Source organism: Octopus bimaculoides, chromosome 10 (genome assembly GCF_001194135.2).
Source record: "Octopus bimaculoides isolate UCB-OBI-ISO-001 chromosome 10, ASM119413v2, whole genome shotgun sequence".
Taxonomy (NCBI): domain Eukaryota; kingdom Metazoa; phylum Mollusca; class Cephalopoda; order Octopoda; family Octopodidae; genus Octopus; species Octopus bimaculoides.
This window is the reverse complement of record NC_068990.1, coordinates 66,381,749-66,389,211: the sequence shown is the minus strand read 5'-3', so window position 1 is coordinate 66,389,211 and position 7,463 is coordinate 66,381,749. Positions and strand designations below refer to the sequence as shown.

Here is a 7,463-nt window from a genome sequence, read left to right as displayed (position 1 = left end):
GTGTGTGTGTGTGTGTGTGTGTGTGTGTGTGCGTGTGTGTGTGTGTGTGCCCGCGTGTTTAAGTGTCCGTGCGCACCCGTGTGAGTGACAGTGTTTGTAAGTCTCTATTGTTTCCTCGGTAGTACTCCTCTAAAATTAACTTCCCGTTCCTGAATCAATTGACCTTGTCTGGTCAGGAGATCCGTATTAAGCGTAAATATATAAATTCATCCTCTCTGTAACTGTACATATTTTTTTTCGAAAGTGTAATGATTACGTGACTATGGCTCCATCATTATGCTGTACATATATAATCGATATGACAGTATCACATGCGGTGAGCTGGCGGAAACTTTAGCATGCCGGGCGAAATGCTTAGCGGTATTTCGTCGTTTTGAGTTCAAATTCCGCCGAGGTCGACTTTGCCTTTCATCTTTTCGTAGTAGATAAATCAAGTACCTGTTGCGTACTGGGGTCGATTTAATTGACTGGTCTCCTCCCCCAAAATTTCGAGCCTTGTGCCTAGAGTAGAAAAGGATATGGCAGTATAGTGATTTCAGGGTTATCCATTTTATAGTGATAACGTAGACTTAATGACACATTATAATTTAGTCAGTATGAGAGAGAGGCCACCATCTTGTTCATAACAACAAGAAAATAGAAATTCACGTGATACTTGTAATAAGTCAACAGTTAATTGCGAAAGGGATCGAGACGGACCTGTTCACCCGGACAACAGATTCGATGTTATAATACAAAGCTTCGATCCAGCCTCTGAAGGTCGGGCCCAGGCCGACCACCCGGAGAAACGCCGCCAGATACCGATGAGCAGTTCTATCGAATGCCTTAGACTGGTCCAAATTCACCAGTGCCCCACTTTTGCCAGAAATTTTCCCAACCCTCTCTATGGTGTAGCGAATGAGATGAAGGCTGTCGAATATCGTCCTTCCTGAGATAACGAATGTCTGCGCCTCTCCCACCAGGTCTCCAACGACAATCCTCATTCTCCTCGCTAACACCTTGGCCAAAATCTTTAACTCTGTGTTTAGCAGAGTTATGGGCCTGAAATTATTCACGTTATCCTCCTTGCTCTGGTCCTTTCTGATCAGTGTTACAACTCCTCGGCTCACAGATTGGGAATTCTCCAATTCTGCTGCCAGTTCGCGTAAACACTGGCAAGTATGTTCCCGAACACGTCTGGCATACTTTTATAAAATTCGTAAGGTAGACTATCCAGTCCCGGTGACTTGTCCCCGGGGCACTCGGAAAGTACCTCTATGACCTCCTTAGCCGTGATCGGCTCTTCACAGCGCTCAGTATATCGCACCGAAAGACGCGGGCCGCCGACCAGGATATCCCGTAGGACGTCCCCATGGTCCAACGTTCCGCCCCCTCCGAACAACGCAGCAAAGTGATCGTGAAAGACCTTGCACATTTCCTCTTGTCCTTCGATTTCTTGTCCATGTTCATTTGTCACAGACCAAATCGTAGCATCCACGCTACGTTGGCTTTCTACCGAGCGAGCTCAACGTTGATATCCTCGCGACCTAATGAAGTGGTTATCTATTAATTTCAAGAATTTATAGATACATTCGTACTATATGAGAGATACTGTGTGTGTGTGTGTTTGTGTTTGTTTGTTTGTGTGTATGTGTGTGTGTGTGTGTGCCTGTGTGTGCGTGTGTGCGTGATATTAAGGTCTGTGTGTGATTGGTTTATAGCTTTATGACGATAGGTTGGAATTGGTATGCAGGATACGGTGTTCAATCAAGTTTGTGAAGTGATGATAAGCTTGTTGAAATAAGTTTAATTGTTGAATTAGCGATGGCTGTATGGTTCAAGAGAGTGAAAATAAGTTCTCCGTGTTGGAAATAACATTAGAGAAAATGTTGTGTCGGGCAAAGTCAGACGCGAAGTCACCAAACGGAGTGATCACCAGAGTGGAATGGGAGTGCAACGGAGGAGCTTCCTGGTGCTTCTAGTTTCATGTTAAATAACCCATTTGTTTTAATATAACCATGACAATATTTCGAAGTTTATGTAATCACATATTTCCAAGTACCAATATAATTGTTTATTTGATTTAAACTTCACTCAAACTCCGATTAAATCATTTATTTTACTTACATTAACCTAATAGCAATAACTCTAACACATATTACTCACCGAAAATGACAGAAGTGTATCTCAATTCCTGCTCAGTTATGTAAAGGTGATATTCATTCAGACATTATGGTTTGCTTATACTGTAACGGATTTAAATTGACTGTGAGATATTTACAAATGTTGTTGTTTACAGTAAATAATGCAAATTCAATTAATAATAAATGCAAAGATCGGTCAAGGGGTACGATGATTTTATGTTCTCAGGATCATAGACTCACTCTAGATGAGAGGTTCTCAATAATTTTCTATCTATGGACCTCTGATTACTATTTTACTCTGGTGGACCTCCATATTCATTCGACGTTTAAAAACTAATTTTATAGAAACTTCTTTCAACATTCCTATTTTGCTTCTCGAATACTAACTTGTATAGGTTGAATCATGTAAAATGTTAGAGAAAGAAACCACACTGCTTCTCGCAATGTGTACCAAAACATACATGTAAAGCAAATTTTTTTCTGGGACCCTTAAAATACCATTGTGGATTCCCAATTTACTATTTTGTTACGTAGAATCCTTAACAATATTATATGGACCGTCAGTGGTCATATGGACCCCGGATGACCACTGCTCTAGATGATCTGTAGGTAACGACACTGTAAAATATCGGGGCAAAATATTTAAATATGAAAACAATGTTTGTACTGTCAAAACCCTATCATCTAGTTGATGGAAAAACTGGTGCACGGATAATAAATGACGGCATTGTTTTCCTGTTTAAATCCCATTATAGTAGCATTACTTTAATGATTCCATTGTCGGTGAACACTTTTATTTTCAGTCTTGCAATTACTTTTGACTAAGAAGTCGTAGAGTTTCGAGCAATAAACACACATCACTCAAGTCTAGTAATCTAACACCGAATTACCGTCCTATTCTACTGGACAAGTTAAATAGCTCACAAGGACAAACATTAATGGCAAATAACACATTAAGGATTATCATGAATGTCGGGCGAACCATTAATAGAAACGGAACTAAATTCGAAGAAACCAAATGTTGCGTGCTTACGGTTATCTTATACATTGCAAGACATTTCACTTAGAAGATGAGCATCAAGTATATATGTATGTTTGTATGTGTGCTTGTCTGTGTTTAAATATGTGCACATGCATGTAGGTATTTGTGTGTGTGTACGTTTATGCGTCAGTTAGGAAGTGGTTGTGTTTGTTTATCTGAGAATGGATTATTATTATTGGTGATCAGGATCGCTAAAATGGTGATTTGTATTTGAACTTTCATATAAATACAGTTTCAGAAAAAGTTAAATACAAATGAAATAAATATGTCCATGAGAAATTTAAGTCTATATAACTGCTGTGGGATTAACGTCAAGGTATTATCCCACGATATCGTGATAACTAAACTGTTGGGGATAGATTGATATCGACATATATACACATTGAAGCTAAACATATACGCAATCCCAAACACACATATACAGATATACACACAAGTACATGTATACATATATGTTTATATATATATGTATATGCATATATATATATATATATTATATATATATATATATATATATATATATATATATATACAAAGTGCATACGTTTGTGTGTGTGTGTGTTTGAGTGCTTTTGTCTGACATGATAAATTTAGAGAGATAATAGACCGAGAGATAATAAACCAATGCAAAAGAGTGTTATATATGTGTATGTGGGTGGAGATAGAGTATGCTGTGTGTTCGATGGTGGGTGATCGATTATATAGATCAATCAATACCATAGTTTCATACACATATCCAAATGACTAATATCATTGGTAGTTATGAATCGGCGTTAGGAATGGGGTCGGAACTTTCAATGAATATTCGGCGACTAACGTTACGTATTGTGTTTTCCAGGATTTGGGGATCTCAGTACAATTACATTAACTACCGGTTGATATATATTCTGTTCTATGTTTAGTGATATAGAATGTAGAATTTGTCCTCCTAAGGAATTAAATCGTTTCATTCTACTTCCTGGGTAAGGTCTCCTGAAGAAAGTTTTGTAAGGAAATATTTCATGAAAAAGGACATGCGGAAGATTTTTCATGTTACTCGAATTAGCTGTTGTTTTTGGTAAAGATAATCTTTTATTGAAATCGGGACCAATGGCGTACAAGGTTTTGATGCTGTCAAGACATACCTAGATAATACACTATTGTTTGGGGTTTGCAGCTACAGTTCTGGTCTTTAGTGATTATGTTTATTCCTTGTACACCCATCCACTATCTATAATGTTTGTAGCTTTGATCTGAACTAATTGTGCTCTAAGAAGTTCGGTTTTACTTTCATTTTTATTAAATAAAAAATGTTTAGCGAAGCAAGGAATGTCTGTTAAGGCGAACAACTGATGAATTTTACACTTAGTTCTTTACGTCCCTATTGAAAATATTTTTCAACAGACAGAAATCTCTTTAGTTTTATAGTTTATTGGCTGTTTGTTGCGCTTCTTTGTGTCTATTGTGCATCAGAGTTTCATTTTAAGAGTATTTTATCGTATCAAATGAATATAAAGAGCAAAATGAACTTTTCACTTGCATTTGGCTATTGAAATATATCCGATGCTATGAGGCTAGTTGTCTACTACTAAATTGACTGCGTAAGCTAACGTACGTTCTCATTTCCACTAGCATCGAGAGTGATGTCAGAGTGAAATGAGAATGGCTGTTGTTTAACTTATGCAATCGTTACTGTATTAGACAACTAACACATGCTCATTATCCCATATTTACATGTAGAGTAACTTTTAGACGGAAAAATCTGAATGTTGTGAATTTATTCAGGGTCGGTGTCGACTCGGAGACTAGTCTGGGAATTTTGAAATCATTAGACTGTCGTTTAGTCACACACACACACACACACACACACATATAAATATAGATGTGCGAAGGGGGTGTCCAAATATTCCCGGCCTAGTTCTGTAGCGTACCAAAAGATGGCAGTACACAGTTGCATGGTCAGTGAGATATAGAGGGGACATTCATGAAGCAGTGTGCCGAGGGACATCGCTGTGTTTATTTCGCAAGTTGTGAAATTTCTGTTTTTGTGAACACGTGTATGCTGTAGTTGGCGACTTTTGTCATGGGCAGGAAGTTGGAACAATGAACCAAAGTAACATCTTGTTTTAAACTTGAGGAGTCGGCAATAAAGACATTGAGCATGCTTCGGCAAGCTTATCGCAACGAGGCAATGGATCGTACGCAATGATTCGAGTGCTTGAAAAGTGGCACAGTTCAATCAACAGTATGTTCATCATCGTTTACGGCATCCGCGGTATTTTGCATTCTAGACGTACCCGAGGGCCAGACCGTCAATCATGAGTTTTACTGCGACGTTTCGATGCGTTTGAGGAAGGACATTCCACGAAAGCGACCGGATCTGTGAATCGTGAAGAATTGAATTCTTCACAACGGAAATGAATATATATATATATGTGTGTGTGTGAGTATGTATATGTATATATGCATATATGTATGCATATATGTATGCATATATGTATGCATATATGTATGCATATATGTGTGTGTATGTATATGTATGGCTGTATATATATATATATGTGTGTGTGTGTGTGTGTGTGTGTGTGTGTGTGTATGTATATTTGTATATATGTGTATATATATGTTTATATGTGTACAGGTGCAGGAATGGCTGTGTGGTAAGAAGCTTGCTTCCCAGCCACAAGGTTCCGGGTTAAGTCCTACTACGTGGCATGTTGGGCAAGTGACGCCGGGCCGACTAAAGCCTTGAAGGTTTGTGAGTGGATTTGTTAGACAGGAACTGAAAGAAGCCCTGTCTCGTGGTATATTTGCACTAACATTTGTTAGCAGCACTACCAAATAGTGTGAATGGTAGCATACAAAACATTACTAATTTAAAGAAGTCATTGTATGGGCTGTCCACGGTATTTAGTTACTCTTCTTTTTATCAATATCATCATGGAATAGGAAAAGAAAAGAAGGAAATACATACATGTGCGTACAGTTAGTGTCTGACGAACCGATGTGGATGAAACTTCAGAATCAAATCATCAGCGTTTTATTCACACACACACACGAACACCTCATTATACATACTTCTTATGCACATATGAACATTTCGTCTCTATGAAACAGTGTCTTAGAGATCGACTTACCAAACACTCCATCTAGATTTTCTGCTCAATGATAAGTAAAGCGAAATAATTTATCTACGACAACTCTAATATGGCTTTCTGCTCTCTTAAAATGTTTTGAGCAACAGTAATTTTACTTCCTCGTCAATAAAATTGAAATAACCGCTAACAGAAACCAGTAAGCTGTTTTCATGTCCGTTACCCAGGGGGCTCATTTTGCTGACTGCTTATCACTGACATCTCGGCGTCTAAAACCATAAAACTATTTCTGTTTTCGTTGCTGACACTCAATCCGACTGTTGTCTACAACGTTATGCCTTAATTTTCATGACAATATTTCATTAGCAAAATAACCACGGATATAAATATAAACATTTGAAAAATGCACATATTTACGTCAATAATCAAACTCACACAGAGATACACATGTGCATGCATTACACACACGAACACAATCACACGCAAACACTGAAACACACACACATATATGTGCATTTCAAAATAATATGAGCGCATTCATGTGAGATTGTAACTATATGTATATGCATATGGGTGTATATATATATATGTATATGTGCGTGCGTGTGCATGTGTGTGTTTGAGTATACATACTTCCATATCTATATCCACGGGTGTGCATATGCATATTCACGTTTATACATATATACACACACACATATATATGCATGTGTATATATGTATATATATATATATATATATATATATATATATATATATATATATATATATATATATATATATATATATATATATATATACATACGTATGTATATATGTATGTACGTATGTGTACGCACACATACATACATATTTGCATATATATATATATATAGATACGTACATTTGTATGTGTTTGTGTACGTTCTTATGGAAAACGACTTACAAAATATGTAAGCAATTTTCCGAAATCTTACAAACTATGGTAATATTCATACATGAAGAGATAGATAGATAGATAGATACATACATACATATATATATATATACATATCAATGCATACATATATACATATATATATATATATACATGCAAACATACATACATACATACATACATACACACATACATACATATATATATATATATATATATATAGATAGATAGATAGATAGAATTAACAATGTATCCTCAAGGTTTCACCTACTAACCATTAAAATTCCAAGAACGTATAAATGTATATT

General features: G+C 36.7%; 1 protein-coding gene across 1 annotated transcript in view; it reads right to left on the bottom strand.

Annotated features, from left to right (window-relative positions):
* Positions 1-7,463, bottom strand: part of LOC106883815 (uncharacterized) — a 1,102,017-nt gene that overhangs the window by 433,293 nt on the left and 661,261 nt on the right. The window lies entirely within an intron of this gene.